The sequence below is a fragment of the Myotis brandtii genome, unplaced genomic scaffold, assembly GCF_000412655.1.
Source record: "Myotis brandtii unplaced genomic scaffold, ASM41265v1 scaffold548, whole genome shotgun sequence".
Classification (NCBI taxonomy): domain Eukaryota; kingdom Metazoa; phylum Chordata; class Mammalia; order Chiroptera; family Vespertilionidae; genus Myotis; species Myotis brandtii.
In genome coordinates this window covers 2273194-2281368 of record NW_005370031.1, presented here as the reverse complement: position 1 = coordinate 2281368, position 8175 = coordinate 2273194, and the positions used below count along the sequence as shown (strand labels likewise).

The 8175-nt window shown below is 40.9% G+C and overlaps 1 pseudogene; it reads left to right on the top strand.

Moving 5' to 3' along the window:
- The first annotated feature begins 458 nt into the window (after window positions 1-458).
- Window positions 459-1382, top strand: LOC102241587 (annotated as a pseudogene).
- Window positions 1383-8175: the final 6793 nt, after the last annotated feature.

The window sequence follows — 8175 nt, the reverse complement described above, 5'->3', positions numbered from 1 at the left end:
AAATGACTTCAGGTTTTCTCACTGCACAGAATATAGTCAAACACTGCTGCAGTTAAATATTTTACCCTTTGTTCTCCCTGTGTGATCTACAATAATAATCAGCTTTGTGTTGATATTTACTACTGTGTTGCTGACAATTACCTGAAAGAGAAGTTGGAGTGCTTCACTGGGCTGGGGAAAGTTTAGCTAAATCAGAAAGCAGGTTTAATTAAGCAAATTTATTCTATATCTATAAAAGACTAAGTTGACTCAAGCATGCGCAATACATATAACGCTCTTGCTGGTGCCAATCACACATGTGTGTTTCGATCTGTCATTACTGATCATGAATTTGGTTGACACTTCTATTATAGAGAAAGGGTGAGTAGTGATATTAAAATATTTCTTCTAGGGAAGTGAGGGCTGTGTAGTGCCAGCAGCTCTCAGATTCTCCGAAACCCACGTGGAAGCGGCGCAACATGGCGCATCTTCGCCGTGAGTACCTCTACCATAAGGCCCGCGAGGAGGCACAGCACGCTGCCTACGAGAGGAAGGAGAAGGTGCGGCGTGCACTCAAAGAGAACCACCTGATTCCCACGGAGTTACCTAGGGAGGCTTTGGCCTTACATGGTTCCCTGGAGTTTGACGACACTGGTGGTGAAGGTGTGACCAATCATGTGGATGATGATGATGGGCAGGGGTTGAGGATCCCAAGGTCATGATCACGACTTCCCGAGACTCCAGTTCACGCCTCAAGATGTTTTCAAAGGAGCTGAAGTTGGTGTTTCCCGGTGCCCAGCGCATGAACCGTGGCCTACATGAGGTGGGGGCACTGGTGCGAGCCTGCAAAGCTAATGGTGTCACCGACCTGATAGTTATCCATGAGCATCGAGGCACACCTGTGGGGTTCATTGTCAGTCACCTGCCCTTTGGCCCCACTGCTTACTTCACACTATGCAATGCTTATGCGGCATGACATCCCTGACCTGGGCACCGTGTCAGAGGCCAAACCTCACCTCATCATTCATGGCTTCTCCTCCCGCCTGGGCAAGCGGGTCTCTGGCATACTTCGTTACCTGTTCCCTGTGCCCAAAGAAGACAGCCATCGGGTCATCACCTTTGCAAACCAGAATGACTACATCTCCTTCCGACATCATGTGTACAGGAAGACCAAGCACCGCAATGTGGAGCTGACGGAGGTTGGCCCTCGCTTTGAGCTCAAGTTATACATGATTCGTGTTGGCACGCTGGAACAGGAGGCCACAGCAGATGTGGAGTGGCGTTGGCATCCTTACACCAACACTGCACACAAGAGGGTCTTTCTAAGTGCTGAGTGAGCCCATTCTGTTGTCAGGATATGGGCTTGAACCCAGGAGGTGGGGGTGGTCAGAATAAAGTCTGTGTGCTACACCAAACAAAAAAAATATTTCTTCTAATTAATTTCCTTTCAATGTGCATGAATCCATGCACCGGCACACTAGTATGATATATAAGTGTTTTTTGCCAGGGTGATTGTTATCATTATTATTTTTAACCTGACATGTCTGAGACATTTTATAATAAACAAGAGGCCCAGCACACGAATTCGTGCACTGGTGGGGCACCTCGGCCTGGCCTGCACCCTCTCGCAATCCAGAACCCCTCAGGTGATATCAGACTGCCGGTTTTGGCCCAATCGCCACAGTCCAGGCTGAGGGAACCCGCTGGTGCATGAATCTGTGCACTGGGCCGGGTTCAGGCCAGGGCGAGGGACCCCACTGGTGCACTAGGCCTCTAGCATGCATATAAGATCTTTGGTTCAATTCTTCCTGCCCTCCACCCCCCTTCCCTCTGAGATTCATCTGTCTGTTCCATGTTTCCATTGAGCATCTGCCCCCTGGTGGTCAGTGCACATCATAGCCACCGAAAGGTTGAACAGTCGAATGGTCGCTTAGTCTTTTATATATATAGAAGATTGATTTAAATGAGGAGAATGTTTTTTAAATGGGAAATAGAAAAGTTTGTATCATTTTAAGTTGAAAATAGAATTTTGTGTCAATAAAAAGATTTTAAAAATCTATTATGAACTTGTATTACTCTCTCCTCCCAACAAATCAATTTTCTTTTCATACCATGTGAGCCAAGCCTCACTACTGCATCTCCAGTATTAAATGCTCAATAGATGAAGAGTGGATAAATGGATAAATCCTAGCAGCTGTTGATTAGCAAATGTATTCACATGCTTATTGGCACTGCAGTAACTTATTCATTGTACTGTAAAAGGGATGGGGCATAGTTATTATGTGATATATAAAAGTCAATATCCTTTCAAAAAGTATTTGTTTACTCTTTTTCACTAAAGAGAGGGAGAGTGCAAACATTAATATTAGATAGATGAGGTAAAATTGGTTGTTTAAATGCTTCTAAATTAAAAATTTCAATATTGCCTCATGTAACTGAACAGAAGACAAATTGAGACAACCATATTTAAAAGTGAAAATGGGGGCCAGGGTAAAATCTCTTAATTCTTAGAGGGTATGTAAAACTCTAAAAAGCTATATATATGGATTATATTAATTAAGCTCCTTACAGAAAGGCCTTACAATACCAGAACTGAATATGATGAACATAGATCTTATTAAGGATTCATATCATAAGTGGTCATTGTGGTAGACAGAATAATGTACTCCCCCCCCAAAAAAAAGAGGATCCCAAATTCTAATCCCTAAAATCTGTGAATGTTACTCTACATGACAAAGGGAAATTAAGGTAGCATATGGAATTAAGATTAACAATAAATTGAATTTAAAATAAGGAGATTATTCTGCCCTGGCTGGGTTGCTCAGTTGGTTGGAGCATTGTTCTGTGTACCCAAAGGTAGCAGGTCTGATTCCTGGTCATGGCACATACCTAGGCTGCGGGTTTGATCCCCGGTCGAGTTGTGTACAGGAGGCAATCAATGGAGATTTGTAAAGTTTAGAAACTTGGCCTGACTGAAAAGAAGTAAGAAATGGTGCAACTTGAAAATGACTTCAGGTTTTCTCACTGCGCAGAATATACTCAAACACTGCTTCAGATAAATATTTTACCCTTTGTTCTCCCTGCATGATCTACAATAATAATCTGCTTTGAACCGACTGAAAAGAAGGTTTCTCTTGCACACTGATGTTTCTCTCTCTCTCCTTCCCATCTACTCTCTCTCTAAAAATAAATAAACAAATCCTTGGGTGAGGATTAATAATAATGATGAGATGATCCTGGATTCTGAAGTTGGGCCCAATGTAATCACAAGGGTCCATAAAAGGAGAAGAGGAAGGCAGAAGAGAACCAAGAACTAGGGCAAAGTGATAAAGGCTAGTCTGATATTGCAGGTTTTGAAGATGGAGGAAAGGAACCACAGGCCAATGAATGCAGGCAGACTCTAGAAACCATAAAAGACAAGGAAAAAGATCCTCCCTATAGCTTGCACAAAGAACTCAGCCTTCTGATACCTTGAATTTAGTCCAGTGAGATCCATTTTAGGCTTTGGATGTCCCAAACTATATGACAAACTTGTGTTGTTTTAGGCCACAGTGTCTGAGACTTTTAGTTACAGCAACAATAGAAATTTAATACATATTTTGGTAACTAACCAGAAGCAGAGTGCTAATGGTACAAATACCTAAAAATTTGAAATTGGGCAGTGGGAAGAGGCTAGATGAATTTTATGAACCATAAAAAATATTATCTATCATTTGATGCTTTTTAAATATTGTAAAGTAGGTCATTCTATTTTTCTTCTTAGTTATTTGTAATAATTAAATTTAATGTTAAGACAAATTTTTCTCTCTCCTAACAAACTAGTATGTCTTTTTATCTTTACATATTAAGAGATGCTTAATTGATTTTGTTTCCCTTTCTACTATGTTTGCCAAAAAGCTCATAGTTAAATTTTCAGCCAGAGTAACCAGTGTTAGCCTAGATTTTGTAGAAAAACTATGTTCTCTTTCCATTAGATGTCTCTTGTTTTATCCTTAATTTAATGGCCCTATTATACTTGGTTATTTATATGTAAATCAACAGAAAATCTTTTCTGGAAGTAGGAGGGGAGGAAAACTAACATAGATTCAGCACTTAACACTCTATTCCAGAAACAAAGTAATTAAAATGTCTCTGTAGAAGAGCTGTTATTCTCAGTCTATAAATGAGAAAGCACCCACAAAGACTCAGTACCTTACCAGTGACTGCCCACTCCAAGGTCTTTGTGATACCCTTGTAATTAAGCTAGTTATTAATAACAGGAAAGGAGCAAAGAGAAGGCCAAATAGTATAGGCATGTCATTTGGGCAGCTTCACCAGGAAGCTACAAGTTTACACTCCCCAGGGGTCCAATAAAGTAAAGATAGATACATGCCCAGTAAAGTTGGAGGACTAGCAAAGGTGCTGGATGTCTATCACACCTGGTAACAGGTCATTGGCCGGAATAGGCATGGCCAGTGCAAGGGCACAAAATTTGGGATATTTATTCCCCTAAACTAAGGAATTTGTTCTCTTAGCATGTTGAGCTTGACCCCTGGCTTGTGGGGGGCTCTCACTCCTGTTTCCTGGTATTTGCCCACACACAATGGACTAATGGACTGCAACTAGCCTGATGCTGAACTGGACCCAGCTCCAACATGGAAAGGAAACTCTGGACCCTGGCTTTGCTTCTAGCTCTACTGAAATCCCAGCTATACTTCTTCTATGACTGGATAAAGGAAATGAGACTTTGGAAACCTAGAGACGTAATTCCATGCAAATAAACAACACTCATCCTCCCGTGCAAGTCTCAGAAAATTCTTTTTCTCAAGATATTGCAAAGACCCCACCCCTAGCACCAGCAGGGAAGAGGACACCCCAATTTCCTTGATAACATTTGCACCAGGACTACCTGCATTCCAATGAGAGCCCGTACTGAAATCACACAAGCTATTCATTATTGCTAAAGATGAAACATGGAGGAGAGCTGGTATTCCAGGAAAATTCTATTTCCCCTTATCAAACCATTAAGTACTCATTAGCTGTCATTTAAAGATTTTTTAATTCTTACTAATTGCCATTTATAAATTCTCAAATTTAAATGTAAAAAAAAATTCCAGATGTCCCTGAAATTAGAAGAGTATTCATTCTCTGGCTAGCCTAAGACCCTCTTCTCTGAGAGCAGCGTCCAATACCCCTAGCCACAACCTATAAGAGCTGAACACCTGGCTCCAATGTACCTAGCCAGATGATCTCTGTTGGTTAAAATGAAAAACTCAGATTTAGTGATGCTACTGAACAAATCTCAATGTATGCTTGACATAATACAATATTATCTTGAAAGTAGTGGAAAAGTTATAGTCTCCCATATACTAGGACCAGTAAAGAAAGCCATTCCTCAGGTGAGATCAAAGCAGATGCACACTTAGAATTTACTTGCAATTCCTTGTTCAGTAGTTGTCTATTACCTTGCTATTCAAAATATAGTCCCAGGACCACATTCAATAGCGTCATCTAGAACCTTTCTAAAAAGCAGATTCTTGGGCCCACTAATGAAGCAGAATTTGCATTTTAAAAAGAACCCCAGGCGATTATTTTTTCACATCTTAAAAAAAATAACATACACATATAACCCATAGACACAGACAACAGTATGGTGATGGCCAGAGGGAAGGGGGCTGGTGACTGGGTGGAGGGACACAAGCAAAGCAGATGGGGGGGGTGCTGCTTGGCGGGGGGGAATGGGGACATCTGTAACAGTGTCAAAAATAAAAAATAAATTTAAAAGGTATGAAAAGATTTGAAGCTGGGAAAACTGAATATCCACATGTAAATAAATGAAATTGGACCCTTTCCTCATATCAAACACAAAAATTATCTCAAAATGAATTACAGACTCGAATGTAAAAACTAAAACTCCTACAAAGAAATTTTAGAGATTTTTTTTATGATCTCATGTTAGGCCGTCTTCTTAACAATAAACTAAAAGCACAAGAAACAAAGCAAAAAAATGTATACATTGGAATTCATCATAATAAAAAACTCTTGTGCTTTAAAGGCCATTCATCATCACTCAGTGAAAAGACAGCACACAGAATGAGAAATATTTTTACATCATATATACAAAACACTCTTACAATGCAAAAAGAGCACAAATAACCCAATTTAAAAATGGCCAGAGCATATGAATTGACACTTCTCCAAAGAAGATATACAAATGGGCCAATAAGAACATAAAAAGCTGTGCCAGGCCAGCGTGACTTAGTGGTTGAGGGTTGACCTATGAACCAGGAGGTCACAGTTTGATTCACGGTCAGGGTATATGCCTGGGTTGTGGCTTCGATCCCCAGTGTGGGCATGCAGGAAGCAGCCGATCAATGATTCTCACCTATCATTAATGTTTCTATCTCTCAATCCCTTCCTCTCTGAAATCAATAAGAATATTTTTTTTATAAAAAGAACATAAAAAGTTGTTCAACATTATTATTCATTAGAGAAATGGGCATTACAACCAAAATGGCATACCATTTATATCCACTAGGATGGCTATAATAAAAAAGACCAACAAGTGTTGGCAAGGAAATGGAGAAATTGAGACATTCATATAATGTCAGCGGAAATGAAAAATACTAGAGCTTCTTTAGAAAAGTGTGACAGTTCCTTAAAAGGTTAAATATAAAAGAACAATATAAACTAGAATTCTTCTCCTATATATATACCCAAGATAAATGAAAACACACCTCCACACCAATAACTTTCACATGATTTTCATAGTAATCCTATCTAATAGAGGGAACATGCTAATTGACCCTCACACTGTCACAAAAGATGGCGGCGCCCACAGCCAATAAGGAGGGAATATGCTAATTGAATGCCACACCCTCAAAGATGGTGGCACCCACAGCCACATGATGGCCGGCAGGGGAGGGCAGTTAGGGGTGACCAGGCAAGCAGGGGAGGGCAGTTGGGGGAGACTGGGCCAGCAGGGGAGGGCAGTTGGGGGCTATCAGGCTGGCAGGGGAGCAGTTAGGCATCGATCAGGCTGGCAGGGGAGTGGTTAAGGGGTGATCAGGCTGGCAGGCAGAAGCGGTTAGGGGCAATCAGGCAGGTAGGCGAGCGTTTGGGAGCCAGCAGATTGTGAGAGGGATGTCTGACTGTCGGTTTAGGCCCAATCCCACAGGACATCCAGCAGTTGGACATCCCCCTAGGGGTCCCAGATTGTAGAGGGTGCAGGCTGGGCTGAGGGAAACCCTCCCAGTGCACAAATTTCATTCACCAGGCCTCTAGTATTATTCATAATAGCCAAAAACTTTGGAAATAACCCAGATGTCCATTAGCTGATGACAAGATAAGTAAAATGTGCTGTATCTGTACAATTAGGTATTAATTTACAATAAAAAGGAATGAAGTACTTTGTACATATTATCCTAAGAGAAAGAAGCCAGTCACAAAGGACCAGATATGATTCCATTTATATGAACTATCCAGAATATCCATAGTGACAAAAGCAGATTAGTGGTTGCCAGGGGTTGAAGGGAAGGGAAATAGAGATGGACTGCTAATAGATAAAGTTTCTTTCCTGGGTAAAGAAAATGCTCTCAAATTGTTTGTGGTGATGGCTGTGTGAGGGAGGGAGAATACTTTTCCTTCCACACAGATTAACAGCAGAAAACCACCAAATTTATTAAGTATGTACATATGGGTAATCCATAAGAATGTGATGGCTGAGGACAGATCCAGAAAGTTATGGCTTATATTACATCTTGAGCTAAAGAGAAAGGATGCATTGAGGTTTGGGACTTTGGAGGGGAGGAAGACAATTCACAAAGAGATGGAAAAGCAAATGTTCATAAAAAAAAGTTTGCTGGGCAATCTTTAACAATGGGACACAGAGAGGACTTTGATCATATGGTCCGTGCTAGGTTCCTCCTTGTCTGCCACATACTAGTTCATATTTAACTAGTTGTCTGTAATGATAGCTCACTTCTTGGAGCAAATCCTCTATCTAAATTCCTTTAGGCAGTTGAGGGAAGCTCAAAGACTTTCCTGAGTCTTTCTTTTCTTAAAAATAACCAGCACAAAATAATTAATATCCCCAAAGACTTATTTTTGCAGTGTCAAACTCTGCTTACCCACAGTTGCACAATTCTGTGCATATCTACACTAATAAAAGAGAAACATGCAAATTGGTGTCACTCCGCTACCCTTCCCATTGGCTAA